The 20,180-nt window shown below is 36.3% G+C and overlaps 1 long non-coding RNA gene across 1 annotated transcript in view; it reads left to right on the top strand.

The window, feature by feature from the left end:
- LOC108296851 overlaps nt 1–19,147 on the top strand; it is a 58,869-nt gene extending 39,722 nt beyond the window's left edge. Inside the window, exons 6-7 of the long non-coding RNA XR_001822009.2 lie at nt 18,385–18,504; nt 18,627–19,147. This is a non-coding gene — a long non-coding RNA (uncharacterized LOC108296851). The remainder of the gene's footprint in view (nt 1–18,384; nt 18,505–18,626) is intronic.
- Nucleotides 19,148–20,180: the final 1,033 nt, after the last annotated feature.

The raw sequence follows: 20,180 nt of genomic DNA, 5'->3' as shown, positions 1-20,180 counted from the left end.
AAAAAAAAAAAAAAAAAGAAAGAAAGAAAAAGAAAGAAAGAAAGAGTAGAGAAACACAATTGCAATTGTTTTTGCATATTTACATTGTATCCTGCTGAGCTCATTTATTAGTGCTAATAGTTTTTTGTGGATTCTTTTGAGCCTTCTCTAAGATCATGTCATCTGTGAATAGAAATCATTTTAGCTCTTTCTTTCCAGTCTGGATGCCCTTTGTGTCTTTTTCTTGACCAATCACCTGATTTGAACCTCCAGTACAATATTGAGTAGAAGTGGTGAGAGTGGGCATCCATGTCTTATTTCTGATTTTGGGGAAAGCACTCAGTCTTTTGCTTTTAAATATTATGTAAGCTGTGGGTTTCTAGATGCCTTTCATCAGGTTAAGGAAGATCCTTTGTATTCCTACTATAGGGGCAAAAAGAAGATTATCCCTCCCACTCTTCCAACATAAGGGTCACAGCCAACACTGCTATAACAAAAGACAGGTTAAAAAGAGAAAAGCATAACAGACTTATTTAATTATAGTTTTATATAACACTGGAGGCTTTAGAATAAAGACCCAGTGATACAGGGAAAACTACCCATTTTTATGCTTAGGTTTGATGAAGAAAGAACAGCAGTATAGAAGTATGATTGGACATCAAGGGTATGATTTAATGCTAGTAGATTGAGGTAGCGAAACCCAGCAAGTCCTATCTATTCAGATTCTTCTTGGCCTCTCTCTATACAGCATTCATTCTTCCCAGGTATAAGGCAACCCTTTCTAGAATGGGGGTCTTATGATCTACCATCAAACAAGGTAGGTCAGATCTTTATGGCTGGCTTTTACACAGAAAGATGGGGGGAAGATTAATGTTTTTATGCTTTATAACTGGCTTTCAGGGAAAAGAGTTCTATGATCCACCTTGGGAAAGAGGAGGTCTAGTTTCTGTGGCCTGCTGGAAAGAATGAGGGGTGAGAGACAGGAGGGTAGAAGGTCTGAGAGAAATCTTACTTCTGAGGCTCACTCTGAGGCCTTCACTTTGGGGTACTGTTTCCTGAGCCCTAAAATTAGTTTGTTGTGAAAAACATTTGATTTTGTTTTGATTTTGCATTTATTGAGGTAATCATGTGGTTTTTATTTATTATTCTATTGATAAAATGTATTATGTTAATTAATTTTCAAGATATTGAGCCAACCTTGAATTGCTGGGCTAAAGTCTAGTTGGTCAGGATTTATCATCCTTTTTATATGCTGCTGGATTTGGCTTGCTAGTACTTTTTTGAGGAGTATTGCACCCATTTCCATGTAATTTCCTTTTCTTGTGATGCCTTTGTCTTCTTTTGGTATTAGGGTAATGAATCTTCCTTCCTTCTTTTTTTTCAGAGACAGGGTCTTGCCCTGTCATGCAGGCTATAGTGCAATGGCACAATCATAGCTCACTGCAGCCTCAAACTCTTGGGCCCGAGTGATCTTCCTGCCTCAGCTAATTGAGTAGCTCGGACTACAGGTGCTTGCTATCACATCTGGATAATTTTTATCTAGAGAAGTGTCTCACCATGTTATCCAGGCTGGTCTTGAACTCCTGACCTCAAGCAATCCTCCTGCCTTGGCTTCCCAAAGCACCAGATCACAGGCATGAGCCACTGTGTCTGGCCTTCCTCTTCTATTTTTTGAAAGACTTTGTGAAGAATTAGTGTGAATTCAATTCTTTAAATGTTTAGTAGAATTCACCAAGGAGGTCACCTGGTTCTGGGCTTTACTTTCTGGGGAGTATTTTGGTTACTGACTCAATCTCTTTATTTATTATAGTTCCATTCTGATTTTCTATTTCTTTTTGAGTCAGTTTGGTAGTTTTTCCCTTTCTAGAAATTTGTCCACTTCCCTAAGTTATATAGTTTGTTGATATACATTTGTTCATAATATTCCCTTATAATCTTTTGGTTTTGTAAGGTTGATAGTAATGTCCTCTCTTTCATTCCTGATTTTAGTAATTTTACTCTTTTTCTTGGCCAGTCTAGATCAAAGTTTTCAATTTTGTTGATCTTTCCATATAACTAACTTTTGGTTTCATCGATTTTTATTTTTTTCACTCTTAATTTAGTTTTACTTTAATGTTAATTATTTCCTTCCTTCTGCTATTTCTCCCATCAATGGCAGAATTGGTAGAACAACTAAGGAAAGGATAAACAAGGAAATATAAGACTTGAACACTGTTATAGACCAACCAGACCTAACATACATTTAAACAGCCCTCCTCTCAATGACAGCAGAATACATATACTTCTCAAATGTGTATAGAGCATTTTTTCAGTATAGAATACCAATTAGGCCATAAAACAAGTCTCAGTAGATTTAAAAGAATTGAAATCATACAAAGTATGTTTTCTACCTACAATGCAGTGAAATTAGAAATCAATAACAGAAGGAAACTTGAAAAATTTACAAATATCTGGAAAGTAAAGAACACATTTCTAAATAAGTTGTTACAATTTGTCTCTAGTAATAATATTCTCTTAAAGTATATTTTGTCTCATATTAGTGATAGCAACTCCTCTGTCTTTTTGTTACTGTTTTCATGGTTTAGCTTTCTTTATATTTTGCTTTCAACCTATTTGTCTTTGAATGTAAAATGAGTCTCTTGTAGGTAGCATATAGTTGAATCAAATTTTCAAAATCCATTCAGCCAATCCATATTTTTAATTGGAGTATTTAGTTCATGTACGGTTAATGTAGTCACTGATAAGGTAGGATTTATGTTTGCCATTTTACTACTTGTATTCTATATGCCACATATTTTTGGTTCTCATTTCCTTCATTATTTCCTTCTTTTGTGCTAGATATTTTCAGTTAATCATTTAAATTCCATTATCACTTATTTAACTATAGATTTTTAAGTCATTTTCTTGGTGGTTGCCCTGAAAATTATCATTGAAATCTTAATTTATAACAAGATAATTCAGCTTTATACCAACTTATTTTCAATAATGTACACAGACTTTGCTCCTATGTATCTCTTTCCCCTCTATGTTTTTGTCCAAAATTACATCTTTATGCACTTTGTACCTTCAACTCAGCTTTATAATTATTGCTTTATGCAGTTGTCTTTCAAATCTGACAGGAAAAAAAATGGAGTTACAAACAAAAAATATGTTTAAAACATCATTTATATTTGACTGTGTGGTTAACTTTACTGATATGCTTTATTTCTTCACGTGGATTTGAGTTACTGTCCAATGTCCTTTCATTCCAGCCTGAAGGACTTTCTTCAGTATTTCTTGCAGAGCAGGCCTACTAGTAATGAACTCTCTCAGCTTTTGTTTATCTGGAAATGTCTAAAATTCCCCTTCATTTTTTGAAAGAGACTTTTTCTGAATATAGAATTTTTGATTAACAGTTTTTGTCTTTCAGCACTTTCAATATGTCATCACATTGCCTCCTAATCTCTAAGGTGAGATGAGAAATCAGCTATTAATCTTACTGAGGATTCCTTATTTGTTAAGAGTCATTTTTCTCTTGTTGTTTTCAATATTCCCTCTTTGTCTTTTGAGCCTTTAAGGTGTGTCTAGATGTGGATCTCTGAGTTTATACTTTGTAGAGGTCATTGAGCTTCTTAGATGTGTAGATTCAATGTCCTTCATTAAATCAGGGGAGTTTTTACTCATTATTTATTCAAATATTTTTCTGCTCTTGCTCATCCCCTCTTCTCCTTCCTCTCCCCTTCTCTCCTTCTGAGACTTTCATTATGCTTGTGTTGGTGTGCTTGACAGGGTTCCGTATGTCTTTCAGGCTCTATTCATTTTTCTACATTCTTTTTTCTTTCTATTCTTCAGAATGAATAATCTCAATTGTGCTATTTTCGCATTTACTGATTCTTTCTTCTGCCTGCTTACATCTGCCTTACATCCTATATTGAGCCCGTCTAGTAAATTTTTCATTTTAGTTACATTTTTAACACCAGCTTTTTTACTTGATTCCTTTTTATAATTAGTTTCCCTTTATTGATATTTTCTCTCTGGTGATACATTGTTCTTCTGATTCATTTTGTTCTTTAGACATAATGTTTTGTTTGTCTGTTTTACTCTTTGAACATATTTAAAATAACTAGTGTAGTAAGTCCAATGTCTATATTTCCTCAGAGACAATTTTCATTTGATTCCTGTGTATGGATCATAGCTTCTTTTTGCATCTCATAATTTCTTGTTGAAAATTGGACATTTCAAATAATAAATATGGTAACTCTGGAAATCAGATTCTTTCCACTACCCAGGTTTTGCTGGTGCTTCTTGCTGTAGTTTCTATTGTCCATTCAGTGACTTCTCTAAAGGAATTTTCTGAAATCTATCTTTTTCATGTGTGGACACTGAAGTCTCTACTTAATTAACTAAGTAGTCAGCTAATTAGACAGACATTACCTTAAATGACTGGAGTCAATAAGTCTCTGTGTGTTTGCCAATGGGCTCTGAGTGCATGTTGAAGCACAGCTTCAAAATTGAGCAAGGCAGTTTACAACTCTGCCTCAGCTTTCACTTGCTGTTTTCACAAAGCCTCAAAATTATTCTGCTTCAGAGCTTAGAGTGGCAAGTCTCAGGTGTGAGTGTGTGCACAGCCCCATGCCTAGTTTGGGGTCTTCTGGCATCTGTGGAAGTCTCATTCCTCAGCCTTTCCTTTTAAGCTGTGAATTAGTCAATTGTTTGCCCCAAATGTTATTCATTGCCTGAAGCAGCCAAGATTTTAAAACATTTGACAGATGTCTTCCAGAGAGTAGCTTCTAGCACTGGGATAATTCTAGTGAAGTAAAATAAAGACAAACCTTTGAGTGGGGTCTTCCAAGAAACAGCTAGAATGGTTAAATAATGATTTCTCTTTGGTATGGAGGCTTTGAGAAATAATTCCAGCCCCATTCTTCTCCTTCTTTCTTTTTTTCTTCAATTTTTGTTCAGTTTGTTACGGAGGTAAATGTGTGCCATGGTGGTTTGCTGCACAGATCATTCCATCACCCAGGTATTAAGCCCAGCATCCATCAGCTATTCCTCCTGATGCTCTCCCTCCCCCCATTCCCTCCCCTCAGAGGCTCCAATGCGTGTTGTGCCCCACCATGTGTCCATGTGGCCTCATCACTGAGCTCTCACTTGTAAGTGCATTCTATTCCTTATACCAAGAGTGCAGGCTGTTATGGAATGGGGAATGAAAATAAGAAGGTAAAATGCCACGAAGCTTGCTAGTCTTACTGAGATTCAGAGTTTTTGTTTGTTTGTTCTTAATTTTGGCTAAATGCTTTCAAAGTTGCTGCAAGCCTGACATTAATTTCCAGTGTTTTGAAAGAGTTGACTTTTGATGATTTTTGCCAGCTTTTAAAGTTGCTTTTGTGGAGGGAGAGCTTTGGCAAGTCCTTATTCTGACATTTTTGCTGATGTGTCAACCTTGACAGTTTTGACTACTAATCAGATAGTTTGCAGGGCCCCTGCAGTGAGATTTGTCTGATTTATTCCTCATGATTAGACTGGAGTTTTTGGGTGGAGTACTACAGAGGTGAAGTGTCACTCCCACTACCTTATATCAAGGGGACACACTATTAGCATGAGTTATCATGCAGATGCTAACTCTGATCACCTGGATGAAGTGGTATCTGTCATGTTTCTCCACTGTAGGGTTGCTCTCCATCCTTCCCCCGTCTGTTCTATACTCTGCGTAAGGAAGTCACTAGGCACAGCCCACACTGAAGTGGGTAGTTAGCTTCCATATATACTCAAGGCTAGAGTTGCTATGTAGATTATTTGGAATTCCCCAGGGAGATTTATCTATTTTCCCCCAATCATTTATTTATTCAATCATTTATTTACATCAGAATGGACTCATGGCTATTTATTTTACACATTAGGCTATTACTCTGTACTATTTTATTTATTTTGTTTCTCAAAATGTTCCAGCTTTGACCATTTAGTGCTCTTCCAGTTGGTTCCAAAAAAAATTTTTTTAAAGTCATTTGAAAAGGAATTTGGTCACACTCAAATTCAATATGATAATTGTATGTAGAATTTGCATCATTTGAATACAAAAGGAGTCTTTTTTCTGTGTCCGAATACATGTTTAAAAAATGATCTTGACCATGAAGGAAATCTTAAATTTTTCTGACCATTCTCTGATTATAATGTCATAGAAAAAACTGGGATCTTGTCACATACCAGGAAAGATTAGGCTCATGGACACATAGAAGGGTGAGGAGTGGAATTTACCGGGTGAAAAAGAACAAGGGAAAACAACTTAGCAAAGTGAGATGGAGTCCTGCTAACAGGCTCTCCACCTGAGTGATTGAATCTCAGGTCACCAGCCAGGAAGGGGAGAAGCCAGCCTCCTCCCCCTGCAAAGCACAAACTTCCCGAGGCTCCACCCCAACCTCTTAGTGGTTAGGCCGGTGGGAGATTCTCCAGGAACCCCTTTTTACTTGGCTGTTTCAATAATGCAATAAAATTAGCAGTAAATAATAAAACAATAATAAAGAAAAAATTTATTTAGAAAGTCAAAGCATATTTTTAGAAAACCTTTGAATTAGAGAACAATTTTTTAAAAAATCACAGATGAAATAAAAGAACCCAGCAAAAGCTGAATTCTCCAAATCTAGAGCTTTAAATGCCTTCATTTTTAAAAAAGAAAGACAAAAATATGAAAGGAGCAAAATATTCATTACATAAAGTTAGAAAAAGGAATCGAATAAACTAAGTAACAAAGAAGAGGGAATTAATAGAGATAAAAGTTGAAATAATGAAACAGAAAAAGGAAAAGATAAATCCAAAAAATGGTTTCTTTGAAAAAAACCAATAAAGCAGAAACACTTGCAAGCCTAATTAGGGCAAGAAAGGAGGACAAAAATAGGCAAGGTATGGAATGAACAAGGGACTATATCCATTTTAAAAATTACAAAAGAATACTGTGTGCAACTCTGTTATCCAGATTTTAACACCCAAAGGAAATAGTTCCTAGCAAAATAAATATCACTAAATTTTACTCAGAAATTGGAAGACTTGAATAAACCAATGGCCATAGGAAATCCTCAAAGTTGGTTCAAGTTCTGTAATTGGTACCATTCTCAGGATGAATTTATTCTTTAAAGAATAGATCATTCCAATGTTATTTAGATATTTTGGCCATGGAAAATGCAAACCTTGTGCATTCACATTACAAAACCAGCATAATCTGAACACCAATTTACGACAATTTTTGTCTAAAATTTATTATAAACAAATATTCCTTATGAATATAGAAGCATTGCTAAACCCTGTTTGCTAATACTTTTAGAATTTATGTGTCAAAATAATAACTGAATATGATTTATTCAAGGAATGCAAGGTCAATACTGTAATCTATCAATGTAATCTATTATAATAATGCAGTAAAGGAGAAAGTCATATTATATTAACAGATACAGAAATATTTAACAAAATTCAGTAGCTATAAAATTGTGAGTAAAATAGCAATAATAAGAAACGACTTGAATTATGACAATAAATCATAATCTAAGAATTTCAACAGCAAAAATGAATTTAAACAGCAGATAAACTTATTTTGATTAATCTGACAATTGATAAGGGATGCCTGGTGTGGTCAGCATTTAGTACTAAGTCTGTGAAAATGGTAACAATGCAAAGCATGAAATAAAAGTGGTATAAATATTGGAAAAATAAAGAGTTATGTCTATGTGTTTGCTAATGGTTATCTATAAACTCACAAAATTCAAAGGTTGGGCTATGAGGACTTTTAATTGTTTTTTTTTAAAAAGCTATCAAAATTTGGAAAGATGGCTGAATATAAATAAATAAAAAATGAATTACATTACTCTAGAAATCAGTACATAAAAATGTGAAAGCATTGCCTATAAAAGACAGGTTATATAGTATTTAGAATAAAATTTACATTATTTTAAAGACACAGAATCATTTGAAAATAATTATAAAATCTTATTGATAATAGAAAGGTCTCCCCAAGAAACTTGTTCTTGAACAGGATGACTTATTTTAAGCATTAGTTTTCCCTAAATAAACATATAAACCTCATGTAATTCCAATTGGTACTAGAAATACTTTTAAATATCTGCATGAATAATCCTAGAATATGTATAAAAAATAAGTACTTAGAAATAAGCTAGAAAGCTATGAAGAATAACCATGATGGAAAATTCACCTTTTAAGATTATAGCAGGAAGTCACTGTTTTAAAATCAATATCATAGTTGTATTAGAATAAACAGATCGGGAAAATAGAAAAGAGACTTCAAAATAAGTACCAGTACTTAAGAACTTAACATATGACAAAACTGGTTAACTCCATGGGGAAAAGAGCAGTTATATAATAAATGTGTTGGAACGATTTGCCATCCAGCTTACTGACTCTCATCTAATACTATTTCCAAAAATACGTTACTCCCTGGTCCAGGTTCTGGTTATAATGGACCAATGTCATACTAGGTAACCCACCCACCCTCCCTCTTATGGGGAAGCAAATATTAAACCTGGACATAACACAAAAGTAATTTCCTGAAAGTGTCAGAGAGGAAGAGAAGCAGACAGACACCAATGTGAGGTGACCACCTACTTAGAGAGGGGAGATGAGAAGTCCCTCAGGTGAAGTCCTGTCTCTGTGGCTCCATATAGTGAACATAGCAGCTGTTGGGATGCATGTGGACAAACCTCTCTTCTTTCTGGCCTGGCAAACCAGAAAATTGAAGCTGGACTACTATGAACACTGAAGAGAATAGTGGCAGTGGGAGCCGTTCTGTGTACCCAGTCTGACCTACTCTCAAACCACACCTATGCAGAAGACTCAAAGCAGCTCAAAGATCTGAACTGAGATTATATCCACTGTCACTGTTCAAGAAGCAGAGTCTGAAGGTTAAGCCCAGGCAACAAAATTATCTGCTAAAACAAAGGAAAAAACACTTGTAAGAGAAAAAATAGCAGAATCCAAAATTTTCACTTAACATTCATAATGTCTGGGATATCATCCAACATTAACATACATAGAACTAACAAAATAGAACTTATTCTCGAGAGACTGTGACTATTCTAAGTATTTCCAATGAAGTAAAACAAAACGTATTGCCAATTAATGAAAATCACAGCATAGAAAAATAACTCTCAGCAGATAACTAGAAATAAAAATTCCAGAATTTTGAAATTCTAGAAAAATACAACTTCTGAAATAAAAAAAAATTCACCGAATGAAACGAAAATACAAATGGCTATGACAGAGGAAAGGTAAATGGAGTTGAAGACAGAATGAGAAATAAAATGACAACAAAGATGAACAAAAAGAAGATGGAAAAAAATAGTTCAATTTGAGAGTTTCCTTCAGTATCTTCCAGGTCTCTACTTATAATGTTCAATCTTCCTACAGCGTCTTGAACATATGGAATGCAGTTATAATGATTGTTTTAATGGCCTTGTCACTAACTCTATCATCAGTGTCATTTCTGGGTCCATTTGATTGACTTTTCTTCCTATTTATGAGGTGCATTTGTTCTACTTCTTTGCATGCCTCATTATTTTTGAATGTGTGCCAAGCTTCGTGAAATTTCTCTTGTTGAGTGCTGTATATTATTGTATTCTTATAAATATCATTGAGCTCATTCTAGGATGTTGTCAAGTGACTTGGAAACAATTTCATCCTGTTGGGTCTTCCTTTAAGCTTTGTAAGGAGGGAACAGAACAACAGTTAGTCTAGGGTAAAATTTTCTCCACTATGAGGCAAGGCTCTTTTGAGTATTCTACCAATCCCTATAATTATGAAGATTTTCCACTCCAGATGGTATGAACAGGCACTGTTCCCACCCCGCGTAGGGATTTTTCCCTCTAATCCTTTTGATAGGTTTCTCACATGCACGCTGAAGAGTACTGGAACTTTTGTAGATCTCTGGAGTTCTATTTCTTTGCAACTCTCTTCTCTTCAGTATCTTGCCTTGTGAATTCTAGGAGCCTCAGCCCCCAGGATCCTCCGTGCCCCATCCTAGTTCAGTTTTGGGAGACCCTTGTGCTCAGGGTTGCCTGTTTGTGTGCTGTGTGTGGAAATACTCTCTGGGCCATAGCTTGGAGAGCAACTCAAAGGTAGGGCTCATCAAATTTGTATCCCATCTCTCAGAAATCCCTGCTCGTCTTTACCTGATGTCCGGTGTCTTGAGACACTTTTTCAATATACTTTGTAAGATTTGTTAGATGCTTCAAGCAGGAAGGCAAATCTCTTCCTTGTTATTCCATCTGCTCTGAGCTCCCTCAGTATCACATCACCCCAGTTCTGCACTCTGCATCTGGGATGCTCCTGGGTCTGAGAAGAGTAAAAACCAATAGGCTTTGGAAGAAACTGACAAGTAGATTTTAAAATTTACATAAAAAGAACTTAGATAGCTAATATAATCTGAAAAAGAAGAATCAATTCAGAAGACCTAAACTATCTGATTTTAAGACTTATTGTAAATCTATAGCAATCAAGATTGGCATAAAGATAGTCATAGGCATGGCACAGTGGCTCATGCCTGTAATCCCAGCACTTTGGGAGGCTGAGGAGGGTGGATAACTTGAGGTCAGGAGTTCGAGACAAGCCTGACCAACATGGTAAAACCCCATCTCTACTAAAAACACAACAATTAGCTGGGTATGGTAGCAAGAACCTGTAATCCCAGCTATTTGGGAATCTGAGGCACAAGAATCCCTTCAACCTGGGAGATGGAGGTTGCGAGATGGCACCACTGCACTCCAACCTGGGTGACAGAGCGAGATTCTGTCTCAACAACAACAACAAAAGACGGTCATATAGAACAATAGAACAGAATAGAGTCCAGAAATTGATCCAAATTACATATACGGTCAATTGAGTGCCAAGACAAGTCAATGGGGAAGGCATTGTCTTTTCAACAAATGGTACTGGAACAGTTGTACATTCATGTGCAAAAAAAATAATGAACTAACACCCTTACCTAACATTAAACCAAAAATTAACTCCAAGTGGATCATAGACCTAAACGAAGAGCTAAAACTATAAAACTTCTGAAAGAAAACACAGGAGAAAATCTTTGTAAGACACCTAAAGCATAAAATATAAATTAAAAATTGATAAAACAGACTTCATTTGGATGAAAAGCTTTTAGATTTTAAGAAACACAGTTAAGAAAAGAAAGCAAGTCATTGACTGGGAGAAAAAATTTTTGCAAACGTACCTGGGACAAACAACTTGTACCTAGAATACAGAAAAAACTCATAGCTCAAGAATGAGAAGCAAAAGAACTCAATAAATATGGGCAGAATTGGCCAGGTGCAGTGGCTCAGGCCTGTAATCCCAGCACTCTGGGAGACTGAGGTGGGCGGATCACCTCAGGTCGGGAGTTTGAGACCAGCTTGGCCAATATGGTGAACCCCAACTCTACTAAAAATACAAAAATTAGTCAGGTGTGGTGGTACATGCCTATAGTACCAACTACTTGGGAGGCTGAGGCATAAGTATTGCTTGAACCTGGAAGGCGGAAGTTGCAGTGAGCAGAGATCATGCCACGGCTCTCTAGCCTGGGTGATAGAGCAAGACTCCATCCCCGTCCCCCGAGAAAAAGGAGGGGGCAGAACATCTTTTTAACACAAGGACCAAATTTGTGAACAGATATCTTACAAATAAAGATATGTGTGAATGGCCAATAGCATATGAAAAGATTCAACATCACTAGTCATCAGAGCTTATTTAAAACTACCATGACTTGCCTACTAGAATGGCTCAAATAAAAAATACTGACAATACCAAGTGTTGATGAAGATGTAAAATAATTGTAAGGCTCACTCATCACTGGTTAAAATGCAAAATAGTTCAGTCACTTTGGAAAACAAGATTTGGTAGTATCCTGAACTTCATGACACCCTTATGACCCAAAAGCTCCATTCCTAGGTAGTTGCCCAAGAGAAATAAATTATGTTCACAGAGACATGTACATAAATCTTTATAGCAGATAATTTATAACAGACACAAACTGGTGAATAGATAAACAAATTGTGATTTCTCTATGTATAGTAGGTATGTAACAAGCAGCAACAAAAGATTAACTTACTCAAAATCATGGATGAATTTAAAAAACATCTTTATGCCAAGTGGAATAAATCAAACAGAATTCTATACTGAGTGATTCCCTTTATACAAAATTCTAGAAAAAGGCAAACTGTCACAATGGAAAGCAGGTCAGTGATTTCCTGGAAGGGGATGGAGGAATAAAGGGGGGAGGAAAACATGGTAGGGGAACTGTTTCAAATCTTAACTGTGATTAATTGATCTTATACAATTACCACAGTCACCAAATTGTACACTTAAAATAGATGCATTTTATTTTATATAAATAACATCTTAATTTAAAAAAGAAAATAGATTTCTTATTATTGAAATGCTCAAGTGTGAAAAACAAACCAACCAAACAAAAACTCTTTTAAGAAAATCTTGCAACATAGGCATCAGGGAGTTTCTTAACTAGGACAAGAAACTTAGACACTATAAAGGAAATGATAATGTCTAGTGTGGTGGCATGCGCTTGTGATCCCAATTATGTGGGAGGATTGTTTAAGCCCAAGAGTTTGAGGCTGCAGTGAGCTATGATTGTGCCACTGCACTCCAGCCTGGGCAACAGAGTGAGCTTCCTATCTATAAAAGAAAAAGAAAAAAGAAAAAAAAAAAGTAATGACCTTTGTGTGGCTAAAGAAGCAGTTAAAATCAATGGACAAATAGATGAAGAAAAAGTAGTGTCATGCAAATGACAGATAGGAGTAAATTGTCTATGTTATTCAAACTGCTTCTCCAAATTGACCTGAAAACCACAGCATTGTTAAAAAACTGGCTAACAAAAAACCACAGCAGAGCACATTTAAATGGCCACAGATGTAGAAAAAGATGCTTAGATTCGCTTGTAGCCAAGAGAGTTCAGATTTAAAGAACAGTGAGATTCCAGCATTCATTGGAAAGAGCTACAATACTTATTCTCTTAGGGATGTAAGAATATAATACTCTCATATTCCTGGTGGAAATGTGCAATGCCATAGCTTTTGGCTAAAGTAATTTTGTGGCATGTATGAAAAATAAAAAAGCATGTATCCTTTAACCTTATCAGGCCTGTCCTGAGCACGCCAATAGAAATAAAAGCAGATGGCTGGGCATGGCGGCTCGTGCCTATAATCCCACCACTTTGGGAGGTTGAGGAGGGTGGATCACTTGAGCCCAGGAGTTTGAGACCAGCCTAGCAACATAGGGAGACTCTGTCTCTACAAAAAAATACAAAAATTAGCCAGGCATGGTGGCACGTGCCTGTAGTCCCAGCTACTTGGGAGGCTGAGGTGGGAGATGGAGGTGGCAGTGAGCCATGATCGTGTCTCTGCACTCCAGCTAGACTGAGAGTGCCAGACTCTGCTCTAAAAAAAAAAAGTGACATAAAAGTAGATGTATTAAGGGATGTATTAATGCACAAAAATGTTTATTGCAGCATTGGTTTTAATGCCACAAAGCTAGATCAAAGTGGATGCCCACAGTGGGGGAATACTGGTTGAATAAATTATACTGCATCATGCATACTGCATTCTACTGGGCAATCAGTAAAATGAGTGAATTAGAGCTGCAAGACGGGTACCACTTACTGAATAAGAAATATGAGATACAGAGACTGGTGTAAAATAGTCTACTTTCTTTTCATGAAACAAAGACTAGTATCACACTTTACATATATACATTCCTGTGAATATTTGTATAGGATTATGAGCATAAATGAAAAATTACATATCACATTTTAAAACTCTTCTACCAAGATGACCTATGTCATGAGTGTCGATACATGTGTAGGTAAGGGTAGAGTCAAGCAGCTTACAAACCAACCCATCAAGTCTGCATTTGAAAGGTGTGTCTATGATCATACGTGTATATATCAGTCAGGGTGAGTTAGATTATTCTTATTCTTAAACAATCCCATATCACAATGTGTTAATGTAACAAACATTTATTTCTTGCTCACATGAAGTCTCAGTGTCTGGAAGACTCTCCAGGCAATTTACTCAATGGTTTGGCTTCATCTTCCAGGCCATTTAGGTCTTATGGAGTTTTTCTATCCACACATGTTTTTACATGGCTGCAGCAGGGGAAGAGAGAACATAAAGAATTATGTACCAGCAATTAAAGGTTTTCATCTGGAATTGATGCATGTTAACTTGTTCTGCCTCCCCCGCAACCCCCAAATCAAAGCACATGGTTGTAGATAAGCTCAAGGAGTCAGGGAAATCTGTTCCTCTTGTGCTGCTCTGGAAGGGAACAAAAATACGGAAATACTGGTGAGTAGCAATAATGTATACATTATATGCTATATACTATCTACGTAGTGCATATTTCTATTTAAAATTATATGAGTCTAAGCTTTAAAATGATTTTGAAATGGTTTATACTTGATAAGTAAGCAACTTACCAAATATAAGAAATGAACAATACAAATGAAACTATGTATATATCAGCAGATTGGCTAAAATTGTAAAGATTGATAAAATCCAATGATGATGAAGATGTGGGAGAAAGTCTTATATGCTCCTGGTGTAAGAATAAATCTATACATTTCTGAAATATAATCAGACTGAAGATATCAAGATGTAATATTTGAAGTCTCATTTGGCCCAGTGATAAGACTTAGGAGAATTTATCCTTGAAAACAATCAGATACATACAGATAAATGTAAAGAAATATTTGCTACGGCATAATAAAAATGGAAAATAGTGTAAAAGTACATCTATTGAGGCTGAGCTAACATAGGGTAAATGCATATGATAGAATACTCTGAGAGTTACTGAAATAGGTGAGATGCATTTAATTTGTTTTAAAATTTAAAAATGCTCAAACCATGTGTTTTGGTTATTTAAATGCTAATGATACAAATAATGCCAGAACTTAAGGGCTTAAAGTAACTCTTTCATTCTGGTTCTGGTTTAATAGATCAGCACTCAAAGAGGGGCTTGGTTGGGTGGTTTTTGTTATTGTCAGCAGGGTCAGCTGGGACAGAAGGACCGTTTCCAAGATGGCTTCTTCATTTACAAGTCTTACAGGTTGTGTGTGTTGATATGTATGTAGGTAAGAGTGGAATCAAGGAACAAACCAACCCAAAAACAAACAAAAGCGTGCATCTGAAAAGCGTGTCTAGTGCTTTAGTGCACTTTAACTTCTTTACTTCTCAACAAAGGAATCTCATCTTCCAGTTCCTCTTAGCATGGTGGTCTCAGGGTAGTCCTACTTCTTAATATATCTGCTTTCCAAAAAGCAGGAAGTAGAAGTTGCCAGGCCAGTTAAAGGCTATACACAGAATTAGTATAACTTTATGTTAGCTCTATTCTATTGATTGAAGCAATCCAAAATCCTGCTGAGATTCAGGGAGATGGTGAAATAACATTTCTTGATGGGAGAGTGGCAAGAAACTTGCAGAAAAGCATGCAGGATGAGGGATATTGTTGTGACCATCTTTGGAAAACTGTCTGCTGCAGAATCATATAATTCAATTTGTGTAAATATTCATTTTTTTAATTTAAACATTTAGAAAAATATAGAAATAAAACAATGTTTCTGTGGGGCATAGCAATTTTGGGTAGAATGTTGGGTAGCTACTTTCTATTTCAAATTCTTCCGTGTTTGATTTTCTTCACAGTAAACATGAATTACTATTGTAATCAGCAAAATTTTTTAAAATCTCAATTTTGATGTTGTAAAGAAAGAGGTTGTTTAAAATTGCCTTCTTACAGAGTGTGCAATGCATGAAGCATGCATTTAAAAGGATGACATTTTTTTTTCCTGTGGAAAATTTGAGGAGGGACCTTTACATTTAAGTTTCCACATTTACAGATGGAGTAGGAGTGATAGCTTCTTAGAAAAATTGAATTTGAATAATGGATTTAAATAATAGAGGCCATTATTCAGGATGAGCTTAATGTAGTTCCCATACAGATGAAAGATTAAGGCAATGAGCAGATAAAAGCCTTACAGATACCTAATGCAAATTATGTCATATTAAAAACTAAAACAAAAAATTAAAAATAAAGCAGACCAAAGATTTCAAGAAGGAAGGATCTAGGGGTTAAATGTGGTTTTCAGCCATCAGAAAAGAATGACCTCATTCTTTAGTGGACATCTGTCTGATTCCAAGTCTATTTTCAGCAGTATCATTCCTGTGAGTTATCAGGATAACAATAAATGTATACACTTGAAAATTTTTCATTGCTTTCACTATCTTCTCAAATGTACCCAGAAGTCATAATGCTGGAATTACATTGATACAATCATCCCCATGGAAACAGAGGCTGGTGTCATAAATATGGCATTATGACTTCTCAGCAGGAGGAGGCAGATGGAAGTTTGGCACTGAAAGTGTAAGATTTATTCAAAAACACAAATGTCTTGGAGAATAACACCAAGGCAAAATAAATAAATAAATACATGAAAGGGCATGGAGTTGCCCCACTACATGCATTTCAAGAGATGTTTTCCGAGGATTTGTTCCCCTTTGGCAGGACTTGCTTGTACCTACACTTTCTTTTTCATTGTTCTGTTGGCATGGCATGTTCTCATCTTAGACTTGGCTGTTCAGGCTGTCAGGGGCTGCATTTACCAATGGGGGAGTTGAGATCCAGACAAGGGAATGCACTTGCCCAACTCATCTAGCAAGTAAGTGGCCCTGAGGAAGACAGAGCCCTTCTCCTGACACCTAATCCATGCATTTGAGTGTCCCTTTCACATGTCTGTTTTATGCTGAAAACACGTGTGCATTAATTAAGACATTGGTTTGATTGTTCTAATGAGACCCCCCTCACTGCTCACTGTGATAAGTGTTTTAAATAAGATAGAAGTTTTTCTTTCATAGCAGTCCATGGTGTCAGGCTGTATATATGTGTGTATATGTATATATATATGTATATATATATATACATATACACACATTAGTATATATGTGTAATATATACACATATTCATGTCTTTGCTGTGCCACCCTGATGCACTAGTATAGCATATCACATACCATATTTATTTTCCAGACAGAGTAAGGAGAGGGTGTTCTCCCGTCTTTTAAGAGCACAATTGGAAAGCCACACAAATCACTTCTGCTTACATTCCATTGGCCAGGACTTAGCCGTATACCTCGTTTCAAGAAACGCTGAATAGCCATGTGTTCTGCAGAAGTGGGGGATTTATTATTGCAGGAGAAGGGGAAAACAGATTTGGCAACAACCAGTAATCTCTGCAACACTTGCATCTCCTATGACAGAGCATTGTTTTCAGTGGACTGTCAACTAATTTCCTTTCTGCTAATGCAATGGCTGAAGACTGATTGTGATATTCATTTACCCAAGGGTAATTACATTTGTAATTATCATATTGGTTATAGAAATCACTGAATTGGCACAAAGATTGGACACCAGGCCTAAGATCAAGTTAGAAGTTAATTGATCATTAGAGTATGTATTAGGATTGTGAGAGAAACCCTCCACGTTAGTGGCTGTAAGAACAAGTAAGCCTATTTCTTTTTCTCCTAATTGTCTGAGATGTATTGTTCAATGTTGATGAAGGTTTGCTTGTGAGAGATGGGAGCATGGATATTAGTGGGCATCTAGTGGTTTTCTCTGCAGCATAGCCAGCTAGAATGACTGAGCTCTGACCATTTCTTTCATCCTAGCATCTTTGACTAAAAGATGAGAGAAAGAGAGAGAGAGAGAGAGAGAGAGAGAGAAAATTTTCTGATCAGCTAGGCTTAGACCATGTACACACTCCTTAGTTGTTGGGGAGGTAAGAAAAGGATCGTGGAACTTCCTTTTACATCTCGATTTACATTCCCACTAAGACTATTCCCAGTACAATATTATCCAGGAGTTTCTCTCATGGACCTTCTGGTTCCAGAAATATTCCTTCTTGTTCTTGTTATTGTAGCAGCACCCCTTTTTCCTCTTGAAAGTTAGAACAAATTACATCAACCAATGCAATAATTTTTTGGTTGTTTATCCAGCAGCATGAAGAGGTCAAAATTATCGGCTGGAATTTTCTACTTTCAGCTTAATGGAAGTGTTGCTGCAACCCCTGCTAGAAGTCTTTTCGTCTTGAATTCTAAAACTTCTAAATTAACAAAGTCCAAAGTTACAGAGATGGGAAGAAAATTTTCTAAGTCCACACTTTGACAAATGGATCATAGTGTACTCTAGAGTTTCCCAGAAGTGCTACTCACAGCTAGAGTCTAATTATTTCTGAATGGTTCTGGTATTTTCATTTTCTTAATCATCAGTTATTCTGGTCTCTAGTCCTCTTGGCTATGGCAAGGAAGAAGATTCTCAGTATACATTTGTGTTATCTTACTATTCTTACTCAATGTCTACCTGATTTTCCCTTTATTCCAGAGGCTCTAAGTCTATGAATTGACTCAGGCCATGGAATTGAATAAGGGACTGATTTTTTTAATAGTGACTCATATGAGTCCTGTTCGCCAGACCCACAGCATGATCAATGACACAGAGCAGGTAGGACCATAGAGTTGCTCATTGTTTTGATCTTAGAGAGTCCAATGATTAAATAACTTTCATAAAATGTTCTTTCACATATTTCTAATTACTTACTACTTGGGCTCTGCTGCCAATTACAGAAACTGTGCCCAGCTTGCTTCAGGTGCTGCCACTTGTCTTCTGTGACTCCTGGATGGCATGATTCTAACTGAAAAAGGAAGATCTCATTTTATGAGTGGCCTTTATCTTAATCCCCTGCCCACAAAGGATAACTTCTAAGTCTCTTTTCAAAAATAAATGTATTCTGAAATAACATCATTTGAAGCAACAAAGATGGAACTGGAGGCCATTATGTTAAGTGAAACACCTCAGACACACAAATACCACAGGTTCTCACTCCCAAGTGGGGGCTAAGTAACATGTACACATGGAATCTGGGTGTGGAATGATGAGCAGTGGGGACTCAGAAGGATGGGAGTGAGTGGAAGGCAGGTAATGATGGAGTTGCTTAGTAGGTACAATGTGTATTGCTCCAGTGATGGATGCACTGAAGGCATTGACCTCATCACAATACAATATATGAACGTAACAAAATGGTGCTGGTACCCCATGAATATACACAAATTTAACAAGAAAATCAATGCAATTCACTATATTAACAAAATAGAAGTGAAAAATATCTCAATAGGTACATAAAAATATAATGTCAGAAATGAAAAGCTCATTAACTATTTGAAAATCAAACAGTGTAATTCACCTTGTTGACATCTTATTAACAAAAAAGAAAACATGACATGATCATTTCAATAAATGTATAGAAAGCATTTGACAAAATCTAACATGTAGTTACAGTAAAAATAATAACAAACCTCTCAGCAAACTTTCAATAAAAGGAACTTAACCTAATAAAGAACAGCTACAAAAAAACCCCACATACAACTAATAACATATTTAATGGTGAAAACTGAATACTTTCTCCACACAATACAGAACAATGCAAGAATGTCCATTCTCACCATTTCAGCTGAACATTTTGTTAGAGGTTCTAAGCCAGCACAAGAAGAAAGAAAAGGAAATAAAAGATTGAAAAGGAATAGGTAAACTGTCTTTATTGGCAGATGATAAAATCAACTATGCAGATAATCCTAAACATCTACAAAAAACTATTAGAACAAATAAATGAGTTAGCAAAGTTGCAGAGTTCAAGATCAATACGAAAAAAAAAAAACCCTTTATTTTTATATGCTTACAATAAACTATCACAATTTAAAGACATTTTATTTATTTATTTATTTTAAGATGGAGTTCTGCTCTGTTGCCCAGGCTGGAGTGTAGTGGCATGATGTCGGCTCACTGCAACCTCTGCCTCCTGGGTTCCAGTGATTCTCCTGCCTCAGCCTCTTGAGTAGCTGGGACTACAGGTGTGTGCCACCATGCCCAGCTTAGTTTTTGTATTTTTAGTAAAGACAAGGTTTCACCATATTGGCCAGGCATGTCTCGAACTTCTCACCTCATGATCCACCATGCCTAGCTCATGTTTTGTATTTTTAATAGCGATAAGCTTTCACCATATTGCCCAGGCTGGTCTCGAACCCCTGACCTGGTGATCCACCCTCTTTGGCCTCCCAAAGTGCCGGGATTACAGGCGTGAGCCACCGCGCCTGGCCCACAATTTAAAATTAAAAACAAATACC

This window comes from Cebus imitator, unplaced genomic scaffold (assembly GCF_001604975.1).
Source record: "Cebus imitator isolate Cc_AM_T3 unplaced genomic scaffold, Cebus_imitator-1.0 Scaffold748, whole genome shotgun sequence".
Lineage (NCBI taxonomy): Eukaryota > Metazoa > Chordata > Mammalia > Primates > Cebidae > Cebus > Cebus imitator.
The sequence above is the reverse complement of the archived record's forward strand: the minus strand, read 5'-3'. Positions and strand labels throughout refer to the sequence as shown.